Here is a 24,772-nt window from a genome sequence, read left to right as displayed (position 1 = left end):
AACACTCAGCACTCACTTTCAGGCAAAAGAAGTCGTCTATCAGTCAGACAGCGCTCTCGGCTGCTCCCTCACGCTCGGGACGGCCGCCACTTTCCGCTCACCTCGCTTCCCTGCCGCAGTCTCGGGGTCTTCTCGGCTTCTTTCATCGTTGCTGTGGCTTCACGTCCTACTGCTGCTCGGCAACGCCGATTGGAGCAAAGTATTTAATGAAGTCAAGGAGTGGGCCGATCCTCAAGCAGGATTTCTCTGCCGGTCGCGGAGCAGCGTGGCGGCGAGTGCGAAGAGGCTACTGAGGAGCAAACTAAAGCACCATGCATAAAGCGACCGGGGAATTAGCTCAAATGGTAGAGCGCTCGCTTAGCATGTGAGAGGTAGCGGGATCGATGCCCGCATTCTCCACTTTCCTTTTGGCTTAGAGCAATTATTCAGAACGAAATGGGCTCTCGCGTCACTGAACCCCTGTCAGACGGGAAAAACGGAGAGCAAATCTTTTTCTGCCATGTCGTCAGCAAGATTTCTTGCTTTTCACATCCAGCAAAGGTGAGAGAAGCCCAAAAAACGACTTTGCCAGCACTGACGCCTTCTCCGAAGATTCAACTCAGGATCTTCGCATTAGGAGACTGACGTGCTGCCTGCTGCGCTGAGAAGGCACTTGCCATGCAAGCGGCCAGGCAGCGCTGCCATGTGGGGCATCTTGCAAGGTGTTTACATTTATAACGCGCTGTTTGCAAAAAACTCCGAGCCAGATAGGAGTCAAACCTACAATCTTCTGATTTGTAGTCAGACGCGTTATCCAGGCTGTGGAGAGTAGCTGGCAGCTCACAGTCCCACCAACGCTGCGGCACGAGCAGGTACCGATGACGCGCACGTGACTCCGCCAGGCCAGAAGCGTCAAAATGCGCACGGCAAACTATCGGCAAACAAAAGCACCTTTGCCGCTTCACTTCGATAGCTCAGCTGGTAGAGCGGAGGACTGTAGTGGAATACAAAGCAAAGTCATCCTTAGGTCGCTGGTTCAATTCCGGCTCGAAGGAGCTCGTGTGCTTTTGCAGTAAGCGGGTGGTAAGCAGCATTTCGCTCAAAGCTCCTCTCTTCACTTTATAGTGCATCATGTTGCCACGAAGGCACAAGACACCTCTTTTTCTTGTCTCGAACTTTAATGCTCTCTGCGTCCACCAGCACACAGCTGTTTTGCTTGAGCATTTGTGTCTGCTCACCAGCAGGGAGTGCCATTGAGCAGCAACACTTTGAAACACTCAGCACTCACTTTCAGGCAAAAGAAGTCGTCTATCAGTCAGACAGCGCTCTCGGCTGCTTCCTCACACTCGGGACGGCCGCCACTTTCCGCTCACCTCGCTTCCCTGCCGCAGTCTCGGGGTCTTCTCGGCTTCTTTCATCGTTGCTGTGGCTTCACGTCCTACTGCTGCTCGGCAACGCCGATTGGAGCAAAGTATTTAATGAAGTCAAGGAGTGGGCCAATCCTCAAGCAGGATTTCTCTGCCGGTCGCGGAGCAGCGTGGCGGCGAGTGCGAAGAGGCTACTGAGGAGCAAACTAAAGCACCATGCATAAAGCGACCGGGGAATTAGCTCAAATGGTAGAGCGCTCGCTTAGCATGTGAGAGGTAGCGGGATCGATGCCCGCATTCTCCACTTTCCTTTTGGCTTAGAGCAATTATTCAGAACGAAATGGGCTCTCGCGTCACTGAACCCCTGTCAGACGGGAAAAACGGAGAGCAAATCTTTTTCTGCCATGTCGTCAGCAAGATTTCTTGCTTTTCACATCCAGCAAAGGTGAGAGAAGCCCAAAAAACGACTTTGCCAGCACTGACGCCTTCTCCGAAGATTCAACTCAGGATCTTCGCATTAGGAGACTGACGTGCTGCCTGCTGCGCTGAGAAGGCACTTGCCATGCAAGCGGCCAGGCAGCGCTGCCATGTGGGGCATCTTGCAAGGTGTTTACATTTATAACGCGCTGTTTGCAAAAAACTCCGAGCCAGATAGGAGTCAAACCTACAATCTTCTGATTTGTAGTCAGACGCGTTATCCAGGCTGTGGAGAGTAGCTGGCAGCTCACAGTCCCACCAACGCTGCGGCACGAGCAGGTACCGATGACGCGCACGTGACTCCGCCAGGCCAGAAGCGTCAAAATGCGCACGGCAAACTATCGGCAAACAAAAGCACCTTTGCCGCTTCACTTCGATAGCTCAGCTGGTAGAGCGGAGGACTGTAGTGGAATACAAAGCAAAGTCATCCTTAGGTCGCTGGTTCAATTCCGGCTCGAAGGAGCTCGTGTGCTTTTGCAGTAAGCGGGTGGTAAGCAGCATTTCGCTCAAAGCTCCTCTCTTCACTTTATAGTGCATCATGTTGCCACGAAGGCACAAGACACCTCTTTTTCTTGTCTCGAACTTTAATGCTCTCTGCGTCCACCAGCACACAGCTGTTTTGCTTGAGCATTTGTGTCTGCTCACCAGCAGGGAGTGCCATTGAGCAGCAACACTTTGAAAGACTCAGCACTCACTTTCAGGCAAAAGAAGTCGTCTATCAGTCAGACAGCGCTCTCGGCTGCTCCCTCACGCTCGGGACGGCCGCCACTTTCCGCTCACCTCGCTTCCCTGCCGCAGTCTCGGTATCTTCTCGGCTTCTTTCATCGCTGCTGTGGCTTCACGTCCTACTGCTGCTCGGCAACGCCGATTGGAGCAAAGTATTTAATGAAGTCAAGGAGTGGGCCAATCCTCAAGCAGGATTTCTCTGCCAGTCGCGGAGCAGCGTGGCGGCGAGTGCGAAGAGGCTACTGAGGAGCAAACTAAAGCACCATGCACAAAGCGACCGGGGAATTAGCTCAAATGGTAGAGCGCTCGCTTAGCATGTGAGAGGTAGCGGGATCGATGCCCGCATTCTCCACTTTCCTTTTGGCTTAGAGCAATTATTCAGAACGAAATGGGCTCTCGCGTCACTGAACCCCTGTCAGACGGGAAAAACGGACAGCAAATCTTTTTCTGCCGTGTCGTCAGCAAGATTTCTTGCTTTTCACATCCAGCAAAGGTGAGAGAAGCCCAAAAAACGACTTTGCCAGCACTGACGCCTTCTCCGAAGATTCAACTCAGGATCTTCGCATTAGGAGACTGACGTGCTGCCTGCTGCGCTGAGAAGGCACTTGCCATGCAAGCGGCCAGGCAGCGCTGCCATGTGGGGCATCTTGCAAGGTGTTTACATTTATAACGCGCTGTTTGCAAAAAACTCCGAGCCAGATAGGAGTCAAACCTACAATCTTCTGATTTGTAGTCAGACGCGTTATCCAGGCTGTGGAGAGTAGCTGGCAGCTCACAGTCCCACCAACGCTGCGGCACGAGCAGGTACCGATGACGCGCACGTGACTCCGCCAGGCCAGAAGCGTCAAAATGCGCACGGCAAACTATCGGCAAACAAAAGCACCTTTGCCGCTTCCCTTCGATAGCTCAGCTGGTAGAGCGGAGGACTGTAGTGGAATGCAAAGCAAAGTCATCCTTAGGTCGCTGGTTCAATTCCGGCTCGAAGGAGCTCGCGTGCTTTTGCAGTAAGCGGGTGGTAAGCAGCATTTCGCTCAAAGCTCCTCTCTTCACTTTATAGTGCATCATGTTGCCACGAAGGCACAAGACACCTCTTTTTCTTGTCTCGAACTTTAATGCTCTCTGCGTCCACCAGCACACAGCTGTTTTGCTTGAGCATTTGTGTCTGCTCACCAGCAGGGAGTGCCATTGAGCAGCAACACTTTGAAACACTCAGCACTCACTTTCAGGCAAAAGAAGTCGTCTATCAGTCAGACAGCGCTCTCGGCTGCTTCCTCACACTCGGGACGGCCGCCACTTTCCGCTCACCTCGCTTCCCTGCCGCAGTCTCGGGGTCTTCTCGGCTTCTTTCATCGTTGCTGTGGCTTCACGTCCTACTGCTGCTCGGCAACGCCGATTGGAGCAAAGTATTTAATGAAGTCAAGGAGTGGGCCAATCCTCAAGCAGGATTTCTCTGCCGGTCGCGGAGCAGCGTGGCGGCGAGTGCGAAGAGGCTACTGAGGAGCAAACTAAAGCACCATGCATAAAGCGACCGGGGAATTAGCTCAAATGGTAGAGCGCTCGCTTAGCATGTGAGAGGTAGCGGGATCGATGCCCGCATTCTCCACTTTCCTTTTGGCTTAGAGCAATTATTCAGAACGAAATGGGCTCTCGCGTCACTGAACCCCTGTCAGACGGGAAAAACGGAGAGCAAATCTTTTTCTGCCATGTCGTCAGCAAGATTTCTTGCTTTTCACATCCAGCAAAGGTGAGAGAAGCCCAAAAAACGACTTTGCCAGCACTGACGCCTTCTCCGAAGATTCAACTCAGGATCTTCGCATTAGGAGACTGACGTGCTGCCTGCTGCGCTGAGAAGGCACTTGCCATGCAAGCGGCCAGGCAGCGCTGCCATGTGGGGCATCTTGCAAGGTGTTTACATTTATAACGCGCTGTTTGCAAAAAACTCCGAGCCAGATAGGAGTCAAACCTACAATCTTCTGATTTGTAGTCAGACGCGTTATCCAGGCTGTGGAGAGTAGCTGGCAGCTCACAGTCCCACCAACGCTGCGGCACGAGCAGGTACCGATGACGCGCACGTGACTCCGCCAGGCCAGAAGCGTCAAAATGCGCACGGCAAACTATCGGCAAACAAAAGCACCTTTGCCGCTTCACTTCGATAGCTCAGCTGGTAGAGCGGAGGACTGTAGTGGAATACAAAGCAAAGTCATCCTTAGGTCGCTGGTTCAATTCCGGCTCGAAGGAGCTCGTGTGCTTTTGCAGTAAGCGGGTGGTAAGCAGCATTTCGCTCAAAGCTCCTCTCTTCACTTTATAGTGCATCATGTTGCCACGAAGGCACAAGACACCTCTTTTTCTTGTCTCGAACTTTAATGCTCTCTGCGTCCACCAGCACACAGCTGTTTTGCTTGAGCATTTGTGTCTGCTCACCAGCAGGGAGTGCCATTGAGCAGCAACACTTTGAAACACTCAGCACTCACTTTCAGGCAAAAGAAGTCGTCTATCAGTCAGACAGCGCTCTCGGCTGCTCCCTCACGCTCGGGACGGCCGCCACTTTCCGCTCACCTCGCTTCCCTGCCGCAGTCTCGGTATCTTCTCGGCTTCTTTCATCGCTGCTGTGGCTTCACGTCCTACTGCTGCTCGGCAACGCCGATTGGAGCAAAGTATTTAATGAAGTCAAGGAGTGGGCCGATCCTCAAGCAGGATTTCTCTGCCAGTCGCGGAGCAGCGTGGCGGCGAGTGCGAAGAGGCTACTGAGGAGCAAACTAAAGCACCATGCACAAAGCGACCGGGGAATTAGCTCAAATGGTAGAGCGCTCGCTTAGCATGTGAGAGGTAGCGGGATCGATGCCCGCATTCTCCACTTTCCTTTTGGCTTAGAGCAATTATTCAGAACGAAATGGGCTCTCGCGTCACTGAACCCCTGTCAGACGGGAAAAACGGAGAGCAAATCTTTTTCTGCCATGTCGTCAGCAAGATTTCTTGCTTTTCACATCCAGCAAAGGTGAGAGAAGCCCAAAAAACGACTTTGCCAGCACTGACGCCTTCTCCGAAGATTCAACTCAGGATCTTCGCATTAGGAGACTGACGTGCTGCCTGCTGCGCTGAGAAGGCACTTGCCATGCAAGCGGCCAGGCAGCGCTGCCATGTAGGGCATCTTGCAAGGTGTTTACATTTATAACGCGCTGTTTGCAAAAAACTCCGAGCCAGATAGGAGTCAAACCTACAATCTTCTGATTTGTAGTCAGACGCGTTATCCAGGCTGTGGAGAGTAGCTGGCAGCTCACAGTCCCACCAACGCTGCGGCACGAGCAGGTACCGATGACGCGCACGTGACTCCGCCAGGCCAGAAGCGTCAAAATGCGCACGGCAAACTATCGGCAAACAAAAGCACCTTTGCCGCTTCCCTTCGATAGCTCAGCTGGTAGAGCGGAGAACTGTAGTGGAATGCAAAGCAAAGTCATCCTTAGGTTGCTGGTTCAATTCCGGCTCGAAGGAGCTCGCGTGCTTTTGCAGTAAGCGGGTGGTAAGCAGCATTTCGCTCAAAGCTCCTCTCTTCACTTTATAGTGCATCATGTTGCCACGAAGGCACAAGACACCTCTTTTTCTTGTCTCGAACTTTAATGCTCTCTGCGTCCACCAGCACACAGCTGTTTTGCTTGAGCATTTGTGTCTGCTCACCAGCAGGGAGTGCCATTGAGCAGCAACACTTTGAAACACTCAGCACTCACTTTCAGGCAAAAGAAGTCGTCTATCAGTCAGACAGCGCTCTCGGCTGCTCCCTCACGCTCGGGACGGCCGCCACTTTCCGCTCACCTCGCTTCCCTGCCGCAGTCTCGGGGTCTTCTCGGCTTCTTTCATCGTTGCTGTGGCTTCACGTCCTACTGCTGCTCGGCAACGCCGATTGGAGCAAAGTATTTAATGAAGTCAAGGAGTGGGCCGATCCTCAAGCAGGATTTCTCTGCCGGTCGCGGAGCAGCGTGGCGGCGAGTGCGAAGAGGCTACTGAGGAGCAAACTAAAGCACCATGCATAAAGCGACCGGGGAATTAGCTCAAATGGTAGAGCGCTCGCTTAGCATGTGAGAGGTAGCGGGATCGATGCCCGCATTCTCCACTTTCCTTTTGGCTTAGAGCAATTATTCAGAACGAAATGGGCTCTCGCGTCACTGAACCCCTGTCAGACGGGAAAAACGGAGAGCAAATCTTTTTCTGCCATGTCGTCAGCAAGATTTCTTGCTTTTCACATCCAGCAAAGGTGAGAGAAGCCCAAAAAACGACTTTGCCAGCACTGACGCCTTCTCCGAAGATTCAACTCAGGATCTTCGCATTAGGAGACTGACGTGCTGCCTGCTGCGCTGAGAAGGCACTTGCCATGCAAGCGGCCAGGCAGCGCTGCCATGTGGGGCATCTTGCAAGGTGTTTACATTTATAACGCGCTGTTTGCAAAAAACTCCGAGCCAGATAGGAGTCAAACCTACAATCTTCTGATTTGTAGTCAGACGCGTTATCCAGGCTGTGGAGAGTAGCTGGCAGCTCACAGTCCCACCAACGCTGCGGCACGAGCAGGTACCGATGACGCGCACGTGACTCCGCCAGGCCAGAAGCGTCAAAATGCGCACGGCAAACTATCGGCAAACAAAAGCACCTTCGCCGCTTCACTTCGATAGCTCAGCTGGTAGAGCGGAGGACTGTAGTGGAATACAAAGCAAAGTCATCCTTAGGTCGCTGGTTCAATTCCGGCTCGAAGGAGCTCGTGTGCTTTTGCAGTAAGCGGGTGGTAAGCAGCATTTCGCTCAAAGCTCCTCTCTTCACTTTATAGTGCATCATGTTGCCACGAAGGCACAAGACACCTCTTTTTCTTGTCTCGAACTTTAATGCTCTCTGCGTCCACCAGCACACAGCTGTTTTGCTTGAGCATTTGTGTCTGCTCACCAGCAGGGAGTGCCATTGAGCAGCAACACTTTGAAACACTCAGCACTCACTTTCAGGCAAAAGAAGTCGTCTATCAGTCAGACAGCGCTCTCGGCTGCTTCCTCACACTCGGGACGGCCGCCACTTTCCGCTCACCTCGCTTCCCTGCCGCAGTCTCGGGGTCTTCTCGGCTTCTTTCATCGTTGCTGTGGCTTCACGTCCTACTGCTGCTCGGCAACGCCGATTGGAGCAAAGTATTTAATGAAGTCAAGGAGTGGGCCAATCCTCAAGCAGGATTTCTCTGCCGGTCGCGGAGCAGCGTGGCGGCGAGTGCGAAGAGGCTACTGAGGAGCAAACTAAAGCACCATGCATAAAGCGACCGGGGAATTAGCTCAAATGGTAGAGCGCTCGCTTAGCATGTGAGAGGTAGCGGGATCGATGCCCGCATTCTCCACTTTCCTTTTGGCTTAGAGCAATTATTCAGAACGAAATGGGCTCTCGCGTCACTGAACCCCTGTCAGACGGGAAAAACGGAGAGCAAATCTTTTTCTGCCATGTCGTCAGCAAGATTTCTTGCTTTTCACATCCAGCAAAGGTGAGAGAAGCCCAAAAAACGACTTTGCCAGCACTGACGCCTTCTCCGAAGATTCAACTCAGGATCTTCGCATTAGGAGACTGACGTGCTGCCTGCTGCGCTGAGAAGGCACTTGCCATGCAAGCGGCCAGGCAGCGCTGCCATGTGGGGCATCTTGCAAGGTGTTTACATTTATAACGCGCTGTTTGCAAAAAACTCCGAGCCAGATAGGAGTCAAACCTACAATCTTCTGATTTGTAGTCAGACGCGTTATCCAGGCTGTGGAGAGTAGCTGGCAGCTCACAGTCCCACCAACGCTGCGGCACGAGCAGGTACCGATGACGCGCACGTGACTCCGCCAGGCCAGAAGCGTCAAAATGCGCACGGCAAACTATCGGCAAACAAAAGCACCTTTGCCGCTTCACTTCGATAGCTCAGCTGGTAGAGCGGAGGACTGTAGTGGAATACAAAGCAAAGTCATCCTTAGGTCGCTGGTTCAATTCCGGCTCGAAGGAGCTCGTGTGCTTTTGCAGTAAGCGGGTGGTAAGCAGCATTTCGCTCAAAGCTCCTCTCTTCACTTTATAGTGCATCATGTTGCCACGAAGGCACAAGACACCTCTTTTTCTTGTCTCGAACTTTAATGCTCTCTGCGTCCACCAGCACACAGCTGTTTTGCTTGAGCATTTGTGTCTGCTCACCAGCAGGGAGTGCCATTGAGCAGCAACACTTTGAAAGACTCAGCACTCACTTTCAGGCAAAAGAAGTCGTCTATCAGTCAGACAGCGCTCTCGGCTGCTCCCTCACGCTCGGGACGGCCGCCACTTTCCGCTCACCTCGCTTCCCTGCCGCAGTCTCGGTATCTTCTCGGCTTCTTTCATCGCTGCTGTGGCTTCACGTCCTACTGCTGCTCGGCAACGCCGATTGGAGCAAAGTATTTAATGAAGTCAAGGAGTGGGCCAATCCTCAAGCAGGATTTCTCTGCCAGTCGCGGAGCAGCGTGGCGGCGAGTGCGAAGAGGCTACTGAGGAGCAAACTAAAGCACCATGCACAAAGCGACAGGGGAATTAGCTCAAATGGTAGAGCGCTCGCTTAGCATGTGAGAGGTAGCGGGATCGATGCCCGCATTCTCCACTTTCCTTTTGGCTTAGAGCAATTATTCAGAACGAAATGGGCTCTCGCGTCACTGAACCCCTGTCAGACGGGAAAAACGGACAGCAAATCTTTTTCTGCCGTGTCGTCAGCAAGATTTCTTGCTTTTCACATCCAGCAAAGGTGAGAGAAGCCCAAAAAACGACTTTGCCAGCACTGACGCCTTCTCCGAAGATTCAACTCAGGATCTTCGCATTAGGAGACTGACGTGCTGCCTGCTGCGCTGAGAAGGCACTTGCCATGCAAGCGGCCAGGCAGCGCTGCCATGTGGGGCATCTTGCAAGGTGTTTACATTTATAACGCGCTGTTTGCAAAAAACTCCGAGCCAGATAGGAGTCAAACCTACAATCTTCTGATTTGTAGTCAGACGCGTTATCCAGGCTGTGGAGAGTAGCTGGCAGCTCACAGTCCCACCAACGCTGCGGCACGAGCAGGTACCGATGACGCGCACGTGACTCCGCCAGGCCAGAAGCGTCAAAATGCGCACGGCAAACTATCGGCAAACAAAAGCACCTTTGCCGCTTCCCTTCGATAGCTCAGCTGGTAGAGCGGAGGACTGTAGTGGAATGCAAAGCAAAGTCATCCTTAGGTCGCTGGTTCAATTCCGGCTCGAAGGAGCTCGCGTGCTTTTGCAGTAAGCGGGTGGTAAGCAGCATTTCGCTCAAAGCTCCTCTCTTCACTTTATAGTGCATCATGTTGCCACGAAGGCACAAGACACCTCTTTTTCTTGTCTCGAACTTTAATGCTCTCTGCGTCCACCAGCACACAGCTGTTTTGCTTGAGCATTTGTGTCTGCTCACCAGCAGGGAGTGCCATTGAGCAGCAACACTTTGAAACACTCAGCACTCACTTTCAGGCAAAAGAAGTCGTCTATCAGTCAGACAGCGCTCTCGGCTGCTTCCTCACACTCGGGACGGCCGCCACTTTCCGCTCACCTCGCTTCCCTGCCGCAGTCTCGGGGTCTTCTCGGCTTCTTTCATCGTTGCTGTGGCTTCACGTCCTACTGCTGCTCGGCAACGCCGATTGGAGCAAAGTATTTAATGAAGTCAAGGAGTGGGCCAATCCTCAAGCAGGATTTCTCTGCCGGTCGCGGAGCAGCGTGGCGGCGAGTGCGAAGAGGCTACTGAGGAGCAAACTAAAGCACCATGCATAAAGCGACCGGGGAATTAGCTCAAATGGTAGAGCGCTCGCTTAGCATGTGAGAGGTAGCGGGATCGATGCCCGCATTCTCCACTTTCCTTTTGGCTTAGAGCAATTATTCAGAACGAAATGGGCTCTCGCGTCACTGAACCCCTGTCAGACGGGAAAAACGGAGAGCAAATCTTTTTCTGCCATGTCGTCAGCAAGATTTCTTGCTTTTCACATCCAGCAAAGGTGAGAGAAGCCCAAAAAACGACTTTGCCAGCACTGACGCCTTCTCCGAAGATTCAACTCAGGATCTTCGCATTAGGAGACTGACGTGCTGCCTGCTGCGCTGAGAAGGCACTTGCCATGCAAGCGGCCAGGCAGCGCTGCCATGTGGGGCATCTTGCAAGGTGTTTACATTTATAACGCGCTGTTTGCAAAAAACTCCGAGCCAGATAGGAGTCAAACCTACAATCTTCTGATTTGTAGTCAGACGCGTTATCCAGGCTGTGGAGAGTAGCTGGCAGCTCACAGTCCCACCAACGCTGCGGCACGAGCAGGTACCGATGACGCGCACGTGACTCCGCCAGGCCAGAAGCGTCAAAATGCGCACGGCAAACTATCGGCAAACAAAAGCACCTTTGCCGCTTCACTTCGATAGCTCAGCTGGTAGAGCGGAGGACTGTAGTGGAATATCAAAGCAAAGTCATCCTTAGGTCGCTGGTTCAATTCCGGCTCGAAGGAGCTCGTGTGCTTTTGCAGTAAGCGGGTGGTAAGCAGCATTTCGCTCAAAGCTCCTCTCTTCACTTTATAGTGCATCATGTTGCCACGAAGGCACAAGACACCTCTTTTTCTTGTCTCGAACTTTAATGCTCTCTGCGTCCACCAGCACACAGCTGTTTTGCTTGAGCATTTGTGTCTGCTCACCAGCAGGGAGTGCCATTGAGCAGCAACACTTTGAAACACTCAGCACTCACTTTCAGGCAAAAGAAGTCGTCTATCAGTCAGACAGCGCTCTCGGCTGCTCCCTCACGCTCGGGACGGCCGCCACTTTCCGCTCACCTCGCTTCCCTGCCGCAGTCTCGGTATCTTCTCGGCTTCTTTCATCGCTGCTGTGGCTTCACGTCCTACTGCTGCTCGGCAACGCCGATTGGAGCAAAGTATTTAATGAAGTCAAGGAGTGGGCCAATCCTCAAGCAGGATTTCTCTGCCAGTCGCGGAGCAGCGTGGCGGCGAGTGCGAAGAGGCTACTGAGGAGCAAACTAAAGCACCATGCACAAAGCGACCGGGGAATTAGCTCAAATGGTAGAGCGCTCGCTTAGCATGTGAGAGGTAGCGGGATCGATGCCCGCATTCTCCACTTTCCTTTTGGCTTAGAGCAATTATTCAGAACGAAATGGGCTCTCGCGTCACTGAACCCCTGTCAGACGGGAAAAACGGACAGCAAATCTTTTTCTGCCGTGTCGTCAGCAAGATTTCTTGCTTTTCACATCCAGCAAAGGTGAGAGAAGCCCAAAAAACGACTTTGCCAGCACTGACGCCTTCTCCGAAGATTCAACTCAGGATCTTCGCATTAGGAGACTGACGTGCTGCCTGCTGCGCTGAGAAGGCACTTGCCATGCAAGCGGCCAGGCAGCGCTGCCATGTGGGGCATCTTGCAAGGTGTTTACATTTATAACGCGCTGTTTGCAAAAAACTCCGAGCCAGATAGGAGTCAAACCTACAATCTTCTGATTTGTAGTCAGACGCGTTATCCAGGCTGTGGAGAGTAGCTGGCAGCTCACAGTCCCACCAACGCTGCGGCACGAGCAGGTACCGATGACGCGCACGTGACTCCGCCAGGCCAGAAGCGTCAAAATGCGCACGGCAAACTATCGGCAAACAAAAGCACCTTTGCCGCTTCCCTTCGATAGCTCAGCTGGTAGAGCGGAGGACTGTAGTGGAATGCAAAGCAAAGTCATCCTTAGGTCGCTGGTTCAATTCCGGCTCGAAGGAGCTCGCGTGCTTTTGCAGTAAGCGGGTGGTAAGCAGCATTTCGCTCAAAGCTCCTCTCTTCACTTTATAGTGCATCATGTTGCCACGAAGGCACAAGACACCTCTTTTTCTTGTCTCGAACTTTAATGCTCTCTGCGTCCACCAGCACACAGCTGTTTTGCTTGAGCATTTGTGTCTGCTCACCAGCAGGGAGTGCCATTGAGCAGCAACACTTTGAAACACTCAGCACTCACTTTCAGGCAAAAGAAGTCGTCTATCAGTCAGACAGCGCTCTCGGCTGCTTCCTCACACTCGGGACGGCCGCCACTTTCCGCTCACCTCGCTTCCCTGCCGCAGTCTCGGGGTCTTCTCGGCTTCTTTCATCGTTGCTGTGGCTTCACGTCCTACTGCTGCTCGGCAACGCCGATTGGAGCAAAGTATTTAATGAAGTCAAGGAGTGGGCCAATCCTCAAGCAGGATTTCTCTGCCGGTCGCGGAGCTGCGTGGCGGCGAGTGCGAAGAGGCTACTGAGGAGCAAACTAAAGCACCATGCATAAAGCGACCGGGGAATTAGCTCAAATGGTAGAGCGCTCGCTTAGCATGTGAGAGGTAGCGGGATCGATGCCCGCATTCTCCACTTTCCTTTTGGCTTAGAGCAATTATTCAGAACGAAATGGGCTCTCGCGTCACTGAACCCCTGTCAGACGGGAAAAACGGAGAGCAAATCTTTTTCTGCCATGTCGTCAGCAAGATTTCTTGCTTTTCACATCCAGCAAAGGTGAGAGAAGCCCAAAAAACGACTTTGCCAGCACTGACGCCTTCTCCGAAGATTCAACTCAGGATCTTCGCATTAGGAGACTGACGTGCTGCCTGCTGCGCTGAGAAGGCACTTGCCATGCAAGCGGCCAGGCAGCGCTGCCATGTGGGGCATCTTGCAAGGTGTTTACATTTATAACGCGCTGTTTGCAAAAAACTCCGAGCCAGATAGGAGTCAAACCTACAATCTTCTGATTTGTAGTCAGACGCGTTATCCAGGCTGTGGAGAGTAGCTGGCAGCTCACAGTCCCACCAACGCTGCGGCACGAGCAGGTACCGATGACGCGCACGTGACTCCGCCAGGCCAGAAGCGTCAAAATGCGCACGGCAAACTATCGGCAAACAAAAGCACCTTTGCCGCTTCACTTCGATAGCTCAGCTGGTAGAGCGGAGGACTGTAGTGGAATACAAAGCAAAGTCATCCTTAGGTCGCTGGTTCAATTCCGGCTCGAAGGAGCTCGTGTGCTTTTGCAGTAAGCGGGTGGTAAGCAGCATTTCGCTCAAAGCTCCTCTCTTCACTTTATAGTGCATCATGTTGCCACGAAGGCACAAGACACCTCTTTTTCTTGTCTCGAACTTTAATGCTCTCTGCGTCCACCAGCACACAGCTGTTTTGCTTGAGCATTTGTGTCTGCTCACCAGCAGGGAGTGCCATTGAGCAGCAACACTTTGAAACACTCAGCACTCACTTTCAGGCAAAAGAAGTCGTCTATCAGTCAGACAGCGCTCTCGGCTGCTCCCTCACGCTCGGGACGGCCGCCACTTTCCGCTCACCTCGCTTCCCTGCCGCAGTCTCGGTATCTTCTCGGCTTCTTTCATCGCTGCTGTGGCTTCACGTCCTACTGCTGCTCGGCAACGCCGATTGGAGCAAAGTATTTAATGAAGTCAAGGAGTGGGCCAATCCTCAAGCAGGATTTCTCTGCCAGTCGCGGAGCAGCGTGGCGGCGAGTGCGAAGAGGCTACTGAGGAGCAAACTAAAGCACCATGCACAAAGCGACCGGGGAATTAGCTCAAATGGTAGAGCGCTCGCTTAGCATGTGAGAGGTAGCGGGATCGATGCCCGCATTCTCCACTTTCCTTTTGGCTTAGAGCAATTATTCAGAACGAAATGGGCTCTCGCGTCACTGAACCCCTGTCAGACGGGAAAAACGGACAGCAAATCTTTTTCTGCCGTGTCGTCAGCAAGATTTCTTGCTTTTCACATCCAGCAAAGGTGAGAGAAGCCCAAAAAACGACTTTGCCAGCACTGACGCCTTCTCCGAAGATTCAACTCAGGATCTTCGCATTAGGAGACTGACGTGCTGCCTGCTGCGCTGAGAAGGCACTTGCCATGCAAGCGGCCAGGCAGCGCTGCCATGTGGGGCATCTTGCAAGGTGTTTACATTTATAACGCGCTGTTTGCAAAAAACTCCGAGCCAGATAGGAGTCAAACCTACAATCTTCTGATTTGTAGTCAGACGCGTTATCCAGGCTGTGGAGAGTAGCTGGCAGCTCACAGTCCCACCAACGCTGCGGCACGAGCAGGTACCGATGACGCGCACGTGACTCCGCCAGGCCAGAAGCGTCAAAATGCGCACGGCAAACTATCGGCAAACAAAAGCACCTTTGCCGCTTCCCTTCGATAGCTCAGCTGGTAGAGCGGAGGACTGTAGTGGAATGCAAAGCAAAGTCATCCTTAGGTCGCTGGTTCAATTCCGGCTCGAAGGAGCTCGCGTGCTTTTGCAGTAAGCGGGTGGTAAGCAGCATTTCGCTCAAAGCTCCTCTCTTCACTTTATAGTGCATCATGTTGCCACGAAGGCACAAGACACCTCTTTTTCTTGTCTCGAACTTTAATGCTCTCTGCGTCCACCAGCACACAGCTGTTTTGCTTGAGCATTTGTGTCTGCTCACCAGCAGGGAGTGCCATTGAGCAGCAACACTTTGAAACACTCAGCACTCACTTTCAGGCAAAAGAAGTCGTCTATCAGTCAGACAGCGCTCTCGGCTGCTTCCTCACACTCGGGACGGCCGCCACTTTCCGCTCACCTCGCTTCCCTGCCGCAGTCTCGGTATCTTCTCGGCTTCTTTCATCGCTGCTGTGGCTTCACGTCCTACTGCTGCTCGGCAACGCCGATTGGAGCAAAGTATTTAATGAAGTCAAGGAGTGGGCCAATCCTCAAGCAGGATTTCTCTGCCAGTCGCGGAGCAGCGTGGCGGCGAGTGCGAAGAGGCTACTGAGGAGCAAACTAAAGCACCATGCACAAAGCGACCGGGGAATTAGCTCAAATGGTAGAGCGCTCGCTTAGCATGTGAGAGGTAGCGGGATCGATGCCCGCATTCTCCACTTTCCTTTTGGCTTAGAGCAATTATTCAGAACGAAATGGGCTCTCGCGTCACTGAACCCCTGTCAGACGGGAAAAACGGACAGCAAATCTTTTTCTGCCGTGTCGTCAGCAAGATTTCTTGCTTTTCACATCCAGCAAAGGTGAGAGAAGCCCAAAAAACGACTTTGCCAGCACTGACGCCTTCTCCGAAGATTCAACTCAGGATCTTCGCATTAGGAGACTGACGTGCTGCCTGCTGCGTTGAGAAGGCACTTGCCATGCAAGCGGCCAGGCAGCGCTGCCATGTGGGGCATCTTGCAAGGTGTTTACATTTATAACGCGCTGTTTGCAAAAAACTCCGAGCCAGATAGGAGTCAAACCTACAATCTTCTGATTTGTAGTCAGACGCGTTATCCAGGCTGTGGAGAGTAGCTGGCAGCTCACAGTCCCACCAACGCTGCGGCACGAGCAGGTACCGATGACGCGCACGTGACTCCGCCAGGCCAGAAGCATCAAAATGCGCACGGCAAACTATCGGCAAACAAAAGCACCTTTGCCGCTTCCCTTCGATAGCTCAGCTGGTAGAGCGGAGGACTGTAGTGGAATACAAAGCAAAGTCATCCTTAGGTCGCTGGTTCAATTCCGGCTCGAAGGAGCTCGCGTGCTTTTGCAGTAAGCGGGTGGTAAGCAGCATTTCGCTCAAAGCTCTTCTCTTCACTTTATATTGCATCATGTTGCCACGAAGGCACAAGACACCTCTTTTTCTTGTCTCGAACTTTAATGCTCTCTGCGTCCACCAGCACACAGCTGTTTTGCTTGAGCATTTGTGTCTGCTCACCAGCAGGGAGTGCCATTGAGCAGCAACACTTTGAAACACTCAGCACTCACTTTCAGGCAAAAGAAGTCGTCTATCAGTCAGACAGCGCTCTCGGCTGCTCCCTCACGCTCGGGACGGCCGCCACTTTCCGCTCACCTCGCTTCCCTGCCGCAGTCTCGGGGTCTTCTCGGCTTCTTTCATCGTTGCTGTGGCTTCACGTCCTACTGCTGCTCGGCAACGCCGATTGGAGCAAAGTATTTAATGAAGTCAAGGAGTGGGCCAATCCTCAAGCAGGATTTCTCTGCCGGTCGCGGAGCTGCGTGGCGGCGAGTGCGAAGAGGCTACTGAGGAGCAAACTAAAACACCATGCACAAAGCGACCGGGGAATTAGCTCAAATGGTAGAGCGCTCGCTTAGCATGTGAGAGGTAGCGGGATCGATGCCCGCATTCTCCACTTTCCTTTTGGCTTAGAGCAATTATTCAGAACGAAATGGGCTCTCGCGTCACTGAACCCCTGTCAGACGGGAAAAACGGACAGCAAATCTTTTTCTGCCGTGTCGTCAGCAAGATTTCTTGCTTTTCACATCCAGCAAAGGTGAGAGAAGCCCAAAAAACGACTTTGCCAGCACTGACGCCTTCTCCGAAGATTCAACTCAGGATCTTCGCATTAGGAGACTGACGTGCTGCCTGCTGCGCTGAGAAGGCACTTGCCATGCAAGCGGCCAGGCAGCGCTGCCATGTGGGGCATCTTGCAAGGTGTTTACATTTATAACGCGCTGTTTGCAAAAAACTCCGAGCCAGATAGGAGTCAAACCTACAATCTTCTGATTTGTAGTCAGACGCGTTATCCAGGCTGTGGAGAGTAGCTGGCAGCTCACAGTCCCACCAACGCTGCGGCACGAGCAGGTACCGATGACGCGCACGTGACTCCGCCAGGCCAGAAGCGTCAAAATGCGCACGGCAAACTATCGGCAAACAAAAGCACCTTTGCCGCTTCCCTTCGATAGCTCAGCTGGTAGAGCGGAGGACTGTAGTGGAATACAAAGCAAAGTCATCCTTAGGTCGCTGGTTCAATTCCGGCTCGAAGGAGCTCGCGTGCTTTTGCAGTAAGCGGGTGGTAAGCAGCATTTCGCTCAAAGCTCCTCTCTTCACTTTATAGTGCATCATGTTGCCACGAAGGCACAAGACACCTCTTTTTCTTGTCTCGAACTTTAATGCTCTCTGCGTCCACCAGCACACAGCTGTTTTGCTTGAGCATTTGTGTCTGCTCACCAGCAGGGAGTGCCATTGAGCAGCAACACTTTGAAACACTCAGCACTCACTTTCAGGCAAAAGAAGTCGTCTATCAGTCAGACAGCGCTCTCGGCTGCTCCCTCACGCTCGGGACGGCCGCCACTTTCCGCTCACCTCGCTTCCCTGCCGCAGTCTCGGGATCTTCTCGGCTTCTTTCATCGTTGCTGTGGCTTCACGTCCTACTGCTGCTCGGCAACGCCGATTGGAGCAAAGTATTTAATGAAGTCAAGGAGTGGGCCAATCCTCAAGCAGGATTTCTCTGCCGGTCGCGGAGCAGCGTGGCGGCGAGTGCGAAGAGGCTACTGAGGAGCAAACTAAAGCACCATGCACAAAGCGACCGGGGAATTAGCTCAAATGGTAGAGCGCTCGCTTAGCATGTGAGAGGTAGCGGGATCGATGCCCGCATTCTCCACTTTCCTTTTGGCTTAGAGCAATTATTCAGAACGAAATGGGCTCTCGCGTCACTGAACCCCTGTCAGACGGGAAAAACGGACAGCAAATCTTTTTCTGCCATGTCGTCAGCAAGATTTCTTGCTTTTCACATCCAGCAAAGGTGAGAGAAGCCCAAAAAACGACTTTGCCAGCACTGACGCCTTCTCCGAAGATTCAACTCAGGATCTTCGCATTAGGAGACTGACGTGCTGCCTGCTGCGCTGAGAAGGCACTTGCCATGCAAGCGGCCAGGCAGCGCTGCCAGATAGGAGTCAAACCTACAATCTTCTGATTTGTAGTCAGACGCGTTATCCAGGCTGTGGAGAGTAGCTGGCAGCTCACAGTCCCACCAACGCTGCGGCACGAGCAGGTACCGATGACGCGCACGTGACTCCGCCAGGCCAGAAGCATCAAAATGCGCACGGCAAACTATCGGCAAACAAAAGCACCTTTGCCGCTTCCCTTCGATAGCTCAGCTGGTAGAGCGGAGGACTGTAGTGGAATACAAAGCAAAGTCATCCTTAGGTCGCTGGTTCAATTCCGGCTCGAAGGAGCTCGCGTGCTTTTGCAGTAAGCGGGTGGTAAGCAGCATTTCGCTCAAAGCTCCTCTCTTCACTTTATAGTGCATCATGTTGCCACGAAGGCACAAGACACCTCTTTTTCTTGTCTCGAACTTTAATGCTCTCTGCGTCCACCAGCACACAGCTGTTTTGCTTGAGCATTTGTGTCTGCTCACCAGCAGGGAGTGCCATTGAGCAGCAACACTTTGAAAGACTCAGCACTCACTTTCAGGCAAAAGAAGTCGTCTATCAGTCAGACAGCGCTCTCGGCTGCTCCCTCACGCTCGGGACGGCCGCCACTTTCCGCTCACCTCGCTTCCCTGCCGCAGTCTCGGGGTCTTCTCGGCTTCTTTCATCGTTGCTGTGGCTTCACGTCCTACTGCTGCTCGGCAACGCCGATTGGAGCAAAGTATTTAATGAAGTCAAGGAGTGGGCCAATCCTCAAGCAGGATTTCTCTGCCGGTCGCGGAGCTGCGTGGCGGCGAGTGCGAAGAGGCTACTGAGGAGCAAACTAAAACACCATGCACAAAGCGACCGGGGAATTAGCTCAAATGGTAGAGCGCTCGCTTAGCATGTGAGAGGTAGCGGGATCGATGCCCGCATTCTCCACTTTCCTTTTGGCTTAGAGCAATTATTCAGAACGAAATGGGCTCTCGCGTCACTGAACCCCTGTCAGACGGGAAAAACGGACAGCAAATCTTTTTCTGCCGTGTCGTCAGCAAGATTTCTTGCTTTTCACATCCAGCAAAGGTGAGAGAAGCCCAAAAAACGACTTTGCCAGCACTGACGCCTTCTCCGAAGATTCAACTCAGGATCTTCGCATTAGGAGACTGACGTGCTGCCTGCTGCGCTGAGAAGGCACTTGCCATGCAAGCGGCCAGGCAGCGCTGCCATGTGGGGCATCTTGCAAGGTGTTTACATTTATAACGCGCTGTTTGCAAAAAACTCCGAGCCAGATAGGAGTCAAACCTACAATCTTCTGATTTGTAGTCAGACGCGTTATCCAGGCTGTGGAGAGTAGCTGGCAGCTCACAGTCCCACCAACGCTGCGGCACGAGCAGGTACCGATGACGCGCACGTGACTCCGCCAGGCCAGAAGCGTCAAAATGCGCACGGCAAACTATCGGCAAACAAAAGCACCTTTGCCGCTTCCCTTCGATAGCTCAGCTGGTAGAGCGGAGGACTGTAGTGGAATGCAAAGCAAAGTCATCCTTAGGTCGCTGGTTCAATTCCGGCTCGAAGGAGCTCGCGTGCTTTTGCAGTAAGCGGGTGGTAAGCAGCATTTCGCTCAAAGCTCCTCTCTTCACTTTATAGTGCATCATGTTGCCACGAAGGCACAAGACACCTCTTTTTCTTGTCTCGAACTTTAATGCTCTCTGCGTCCACCAGCACACAGCTGTTTTGCTTGAGCATTTGTGTCTGCTCACCAGCAGGGAGTGCCATTGAGCAGCAACACTTTGAAACACTCAGCACTCACTTTCAGGCAAAAGAAGTCGTCTATCAGTCAGACAGCGCTCTCGGCTGCTCCCTCACGCTCGGGACGGCCGCCACTTTCCGCTCACCTCGCTTCCCTGCCGCAGTCTCGGGGTCTTCTCGGCTTCTTTCATCGTTGCTGTGGCTTCACGTCCTACTGCTGCTCGGCAACGCCGATTGGAGCAAAGTATTTAATGAAGTCAAGGAGTGGGCCAATCCTCAAGCAGGATTTCTCTGCCGGTCGCGGAGCTGCGTGGCGGCGAGTGCGAAGAGGCTACTGAGGAGCAAACTAAAACACCATGCACAAAGCGACCGGGGAATTAGCTCAAATGGTAGAGCGCTCGCTTAGCATGTGAGAGGTAGCGGGATCGATGCCCGCATTCTCCACTTTCCTTTTGGCTTAGAGCAATTATTCAGAACGAAATGGGCTCTCGCGTCACTGAACCCCTGTCAGACGGGAAAAACGGACAGCAAATCTTTTTCTGCCGTGTCGTCAGCAAGATTTCTTGCTTTTCACATCCAGCAAAGGTGAGAGAAGCCCAAAAAACGACTTTGCCAGCACTGACGCCTTCTCCGAAGATTCAACTCAGGATCTTCGCATTAGGAGACTGACGTGCTGCCTGCTGCGCTGAGAAGGCACTTGCCATGCAAGCGGCCAGGCAGCGCTGCCATGTGGGGCATCTTGCAAGGTGTTTACATTTATAACGCGCTGTTTGCAAAAAACTCCGAGCCAGATAGGAGTCAAACCTACAATCTTCTGATTTGTAGTCAGACGCGTTATCCAGGCTGTGGAGAGTAGCTGGCAGCTCACAGTCCCACCAACGCTGCGGCACGAGCAGGTACCGATGACGCGCACGTGACTCCGCCAGGCCAGAAGCGTCAAAATGCGCACGGCAAACTATCGGCAAACAAAAGCACCTTTGCCGCTTCCCTTCGATAGCTCAGCTGGTAGAGCGGAGGACTGTAGTGGAATACAAAGCAAAGTCATCCTTAGGTCGCTGGTTCAATTCCGGCTCGAAGGAGCTCGCGTGCTTTTGCAGTAAGCGGGTGGTAAGCAGCATTTCGCTCAAAGCTCCTCTCTTCACTTTATAGTGCATCATGTTGCCACGAAGGCACAAGACACCTCTTTTTCTTGTCTCGAACTTTAATGCTCTCTGCGTCCACCAGCACACAGCTGTTTTGCTTGAGCATTTGTGTCTGCTCACCAGCAGGGAGTGCCATTGAGCAGCAACACTTTGAAACACTCAGCACTCACTTTCAGGCAAAAGAAGTCGTCTATCAGTCAGACAGCGCTCTCGGCTGCTCCCTCACGCTCGGGACGGCCGCCACTTTCCGCTCACCTCGCTTCCCTGCCGCAGTCTCGGGATCTTCTCGGCTTCTTTCATCGTTGCTGTGGCTTCACGTCCTACTGCTGCTCGGCAACGCCGATTGGAGCAAAGTATTTAATGAAGTCAAGGAGTGGGCCAATCCTCAAGCAGGATTTCTCTGCCGGTCGCGGAGCAGCGTGGCGGCGAGTGCGAAGAGGCTACTGAGGAGCAAACTAAAGCACCATGCACAAAGCGACCGGGGAATTAGCTCAAATGGTAGAGCGCTCGCTTAGCATGTGAGAGGTAGCGGGATCGATGCCCGCATTCTCCACTTTCCTTTTGGCTTAGAGCAATTATTCAGAACGAAATGGGCTCTCGCGTCACTGAACCCCTGTCAGACGGGAAAAACGGACAGCAAATCTTTTTCTGCCATGTCGTCAGCAAGATTTCTTGCTTTTCACATCCAGCAAAGGTGAGAGAAGCCCAAAAAACGACTTTGCCAGCACTGACGCCTTCTCCGAAGATTCAACTCAGGATCTTCGCATTAGGAGACTGACGTGCTGCCTGCTGCGCTGAGAAGGCACTTGCCATGCAAGCGGCCAGGCAGCGCTGCCAGATAGGAGTCAAACCTACAATCTTCTGATTTGTAGTCAGACGCGTTATCCAGGCTGTGGAGAGTAGCTGGCAGCTCACAGTCCCACCAACGCTGCGGCACGAGCAGGTACCGATGACGCGCACGTGACTCCGCCAGGCCAGAAGCGTCAAAATGCGCACGGCAAACTATCGGCAAACAAAAGCACCTTTGCCGCTTCCCTTCGATAGCTCAGCTGGTAGAGCGGAGGACTGTAGTGGAATGCAAAGCAAAGTCATCCTTAGGTCGCTGGTTCAATTCCGGCTCGAAGGAGCTCGCGTGCTTTTGCAGTAAGCGGGTGGTAAGCAGCATTTCGCTCAAAGCTCCTCTCTTCACTTTATAGTGCATCATGTTGCCACGAAGGCACAAGACACCTCTTTTTCTTGTCTCGAACTTTAATGCTCTCTGCGTCCACCAGCACACAGCTGTTTTGCTTGAGCATTTGTGTCTGCTCACCAGCAGGGAGTGCCATTGAGCAGCAACACTTTGAAACACTCAGCACTCACTTTCAGGCAAAAGAAGTCGTCTATCAGTCAGACAGCGCTCTCGGCTGCTCCCTCACGCTCGGGACGGCCGCCACTTTCCGCTCACCTCGCTTCCCTGCCGCAGTCTCGGGATCTTCTCGGCTTCTTTCATCGTTGCTGTGGCTTCACGTCCTACTGCTGCTCGGCAACGCCGATTGGAGCAAAGTATTTAATGAAGTCAAGGAGTGGGCCAATCCTCAAGCAGGATTTCTCTGCCGGTCGCGGAGCAGCGTGGCGGCGAGTGCGAAGAGGCTACTGAGGAGCAAACTAAAGCACCATGCACAAAGCGACCGGGGAATTAGCTCAAATGGTAGAGCGCTCGCTTAGCATGTGAGAGGTAGCGGGATCGATGCCCGCATTCTCCACTTTCCTTTTGGCTTAGAGCAATTATTCAGAACGAAATGGGCTCTCGCGTCACTGAACCCCTGTCAGACGGGAAAAACGGACAGCAAATCTTTTTCTGCCGTGTCGTCAGCAAGATTTCTTGCTTTTCACATCCAGCAAAGGTGAGAGAAGCCCAAAAAACGACTTTGCCAGCACTGACGCCTTCTCCGAAGATTCAACTCAGGATCTTCGCATTAGGAGACTGACGTGCTGCCTGCTGCGCTGAGAAGGCACTTGCCATGCAAGCGGCCAGGCAGCGCTGCCATGTGGGGCATCTTGCAAGGTGTTTACATTTATAACGCGCTGTTTGCAAAAAACTCCGAGCCAGATAGGAGTCAAACCTACAATCTTCTGATTTGTAGTCAGACGCGTTATCCAGGCTGTGGAGAGTAGCTGGCAGCTCACAGTCCCACCAACGCTGCGGCACGAGCAGGTACCGATGACGCGCACGTGACTCCGCCAGGCCAGAAGCGTCAAAATGCGCACGGCAAACTATCGGCAAACAAAAGCACCTTTGCCGCTTCCCTTCGATAGCTCAGCTGGTAGAGCGGAGGACTGTAGTGGAATGCAAAGCAAAGTCATCCTTAGGTCGCTGGTTCAATTCCGGCTCGAAGGAGCTCGCGTGCTTTTGCAGTAAGCGGGTGGTAAGCAGCATTTCGCTCAAAGCTCCTCTCTTCACTTTATAGTGCATCATGTTGCCACGAAGGCACAAGACACCTCTTTTTCTTGTCTCGAACTTTAATGCTCTCTGCGTCCACCAGCACACAGCTGTTTTGCTTGAGCATTTGTGTCTGCTCACCAGCAGGGAGTGCCATTGAGCAGCAACACTTTGAAACACTCAGCACTCACTTTCAGGCAAAAGAAGTCGTCTATCAGTCAGACAGCGCTCTCGGCTGCTCCCTCACGCTCGGGACGGCCGCCACTTTCCGCTCACCTCGCTTCCCTGCCGCAGTCTCGGGATCTTCTCGGCTTCTTTCATCGTTGCTGTGGCTTCACGTCCTACTGCTGCTCGGCAACGCCGATTGGAGCAAAGTATTTAATGAAGTCAAGGAGTGGGCCAATCCTCAAGCAGGATTTCTCTGCCGGTCGCGGAGCAGCGTGGCGGCGAGTGCGAAGAGGCTACTGAGGAGCAAACTAAAGCACCATGCAAAAAGCGACCGGGGAATTAGCTCAAATGGTAAAGCGCTCGCTTAGCATGTGAGAGGTAGCGGGATCGATGCCCGCATTCTCCACTTTCCTTTTGGCTTAGAGCAATTATTCAGAACGAAATGGGCTCTCGCGTCACTGAACCCCTGTCAGACGGGAAAAACGGACAGCAAATCTTTTTCTGCCATGTCGTCAGCAAGATTTCTTGCTTTTCACATCCAGCAAAGGTGAGAGAAGCCCAAAAAACGACTTTGCCAGCACTGACGCCTTCTCCGAAGATTCAACTCAGGATCTTCGCATTAGGAGACTGACGTGCTGCCTGCTGCGCTGAGAAGGCACTTGCCATGCAAGCGGCCAGGCAGCGCTGCCAGATAGGAGTCAAACCTACAATCTTCTGATTTGTAGTCAGACGCGTTATCCAGGCTGTGGAGAGTAGCTGGCAGCTCACAGTCCCACCAACGCTGCGGCACGAGCAGGTACCGATGACGCGCACGTGACTCCGCCAGGCCAGAAGCATCAAAATGCGCACGGCAAACTATCGGCAAACAAAAGCACCTTTGCCGCTTCCCTTCGATAGCTCAGCTGGTAGAGCGGAGGACTGTAGTGGAATACAAAGCAAAGTTATCCTTAGGTCGCTGGTTCAATTCCGGCTCGAAGGAGCTCGCGTGCTTTTGCAGTAAGCGGGTGGTAAGCAGCATTTCGCTCAAAGCTCTTCTCTTCACTTTATAGTGCATCATGTTGCCACGAAGGCACAAGACACCTCTTTTTCTTGTCTCGAACTTTAATGCTCTCTGCGTCCACCAGCACACAGCT

The 24,772-nt window shown here is 52.9% G+C and overlaps 12 non-coding genes across 12 annotated transcripts; all 12 read left to right on the top strand.

Annotated features, from left to right (window-relative positions):
* The first annotated feature begins 3,444 nt into the window (after positions 1-3,444).
* On the top strand, positions 3,445-3,536 carry trnay-gua (transfer RNA tyrosine (anticodon GUA)). The gene is given in 2 exon segments: positions 3,445-3,481; positions 3,501-3,536. It is a non-coding gene; the product is annotated as a tRNA-Tyr (tRNA).
* Positions 3,537-9,699: 6,163 nt separating this feature from the next.
* trnay-gua (transfer RNA tyrosine (anticodon GUA)) lies at positions 9,700-9,791 on the top strand. Its single transcript is given in 2 exon segments — positions 9,700-9,736; positions 9,756-9,791. It is a non-coding gene; the product is annotated as a tRNA-Tyr (tRNA).
* A 2,411-nt stretch (positions 9,792-12,202) lies between these two features.
* On the top strand, positions 12,203-12,294 carry trnay-gua (transfer RNA tyrosine (anticodon GUA)). The gene is given in 2 exon segments: positions 12,203-12,239; positions 12,259-12,294. It is a non-coding gene; the product is annotated as a tRNA-Tyr (tRNA).
* Positions 12,295-14,704: 2,410 nt separating this feature from the next.
* Positions 14,705-14,796, top strand: trnay-gua (transfer RNA tyrosine (anticodon GUA)). Its single transcript is given in 2 exon segments — positions 14,705-14,741; positions 14,761-14,796. It is a non-coding gene; the product is annotated as a tRNA-Tyr (tRNA).
* A 1,159-nt stretch (positions 14,797-15,955) lies between these two features.
* Positions 15,956-16,047, top strand: trnay-gua (transfer RNA tyrosine (anticodon GUA)). The gene is given in 2 exon segments: positions 15,956-15,992; positions 16,012-16,047. It is a non-coding gene; the product is annotated as a tRNA-Tyr (tRNA).
* Positions 16,048-17,206: 1,159 nt separating this feature from the next.
* trnay-gua (transfer RNA tyrosine (anticodon GUA)) lies at positions 17,207-17,298 on the top strand. The gene is given in 2 exon segments: positions 17,207-17,243; positions 17,263-17,298. It is a non-coding gene; the product is annotated as a tRNA-Tyr (tRNA).
* Positions 17,299-18,395: 1,097 nt separating this feature from the next.
* On the top strand, positions 18,396-18,487 carry trnay-gua (transfer RNA tyrosine (anticodon GUA)). The gene is given in 2 exon segments: positions 18,396-18,432; positions 18,452-18,487. It is a non-coding gene; the product is annotated as a tRNA-Tyr (tRNA).
* A 1,159-nt stretch (positions 18,488-19,646) lies between these two features.
* Positions 19,647-19,738, top strand: trnay-gua (transfer RNA tyrosine (anticodon GUA)). The gene is given in 2 exon segments: positions 19,647-19,683; positions 19,703-19,738. It is a non-coding gene; the product is annotated as a tRNA-Tyr (tRNA).
* A 1,159-nt stretch (positions 19,739-20,897) lies between these two features.
* trnay-gua (transfer RNA tyrosine (anticodon GUA)) lies at positions 20,898-20,989 on the top strand. The gene is given in 2 exon segments: positions 20,898-20,934; positions 20,954-20,989. It is a non-coding gene; the product is annotated as a tRNA-Tyr (tRNA).
* A 1,097-nt stretch (positions 20,990-22,086) lies between these two features.
* Positions 22,087-22,178, top strand: trnay-gua (transfer RNA tyrosine (anticodon GUA)). Its single transcript is given in 2 exon segments — positions 22,087-22,123; positions 22,143-22,178. It is a non-coding gene; the product is annotated as a tRNA-Tyr (tRNA).
* Positions 22,179-23,337: 1,159 nt separating this feature from the next.
* trnay-gua (transfer RNA tyrosine (anticodon GUA)) lies at positions 23,338-23,429 on the top strand. The gene is given in 2 exon segments: positions 23,338-23,374; positions 23,394-23,429. It is a non-coding gene; the product is annotated as a tRNA-Tyr (tRNA).
* Positions 23,430-24,526: 1,097 nt separating this feature from the next.
* On the top strand, positions 24,527-24,618 carry trnay-gua (transfer RNA tyrosine (anticodon GUA)). Its single transcript is given in 2 exon segments — positions 24,527-24,563; positions 24,583-24,618. It is a non-coding gene; the product is annotated as a tRNA-Tyr (tRNA).
* Positions 24,619-24,772: the final 154 nt, after the last annotated feature.

This window comes from Somniosus microcephalus, unplaced genomic scaffold (assembly GCF_052327205.1).
Source record: "Somniosus microcephalus isolate GS21.2 unplaced genomic scaffold, FLI_Smic_1.0 scaffold63, whole genome shotgun sequence".
In the NCBI taxonomy this organism is placed as follows: Eukaryota; Metazoa; Chordata; class Chondrichthyes; order Squaliformes; family Somniosidae; genus Somniosus; species Somniosus microcephalus.
Note: the sequence above shows the minus strand (reverse complement) of the source record. Positions and strands in the feature narration are given on the sequence as shown.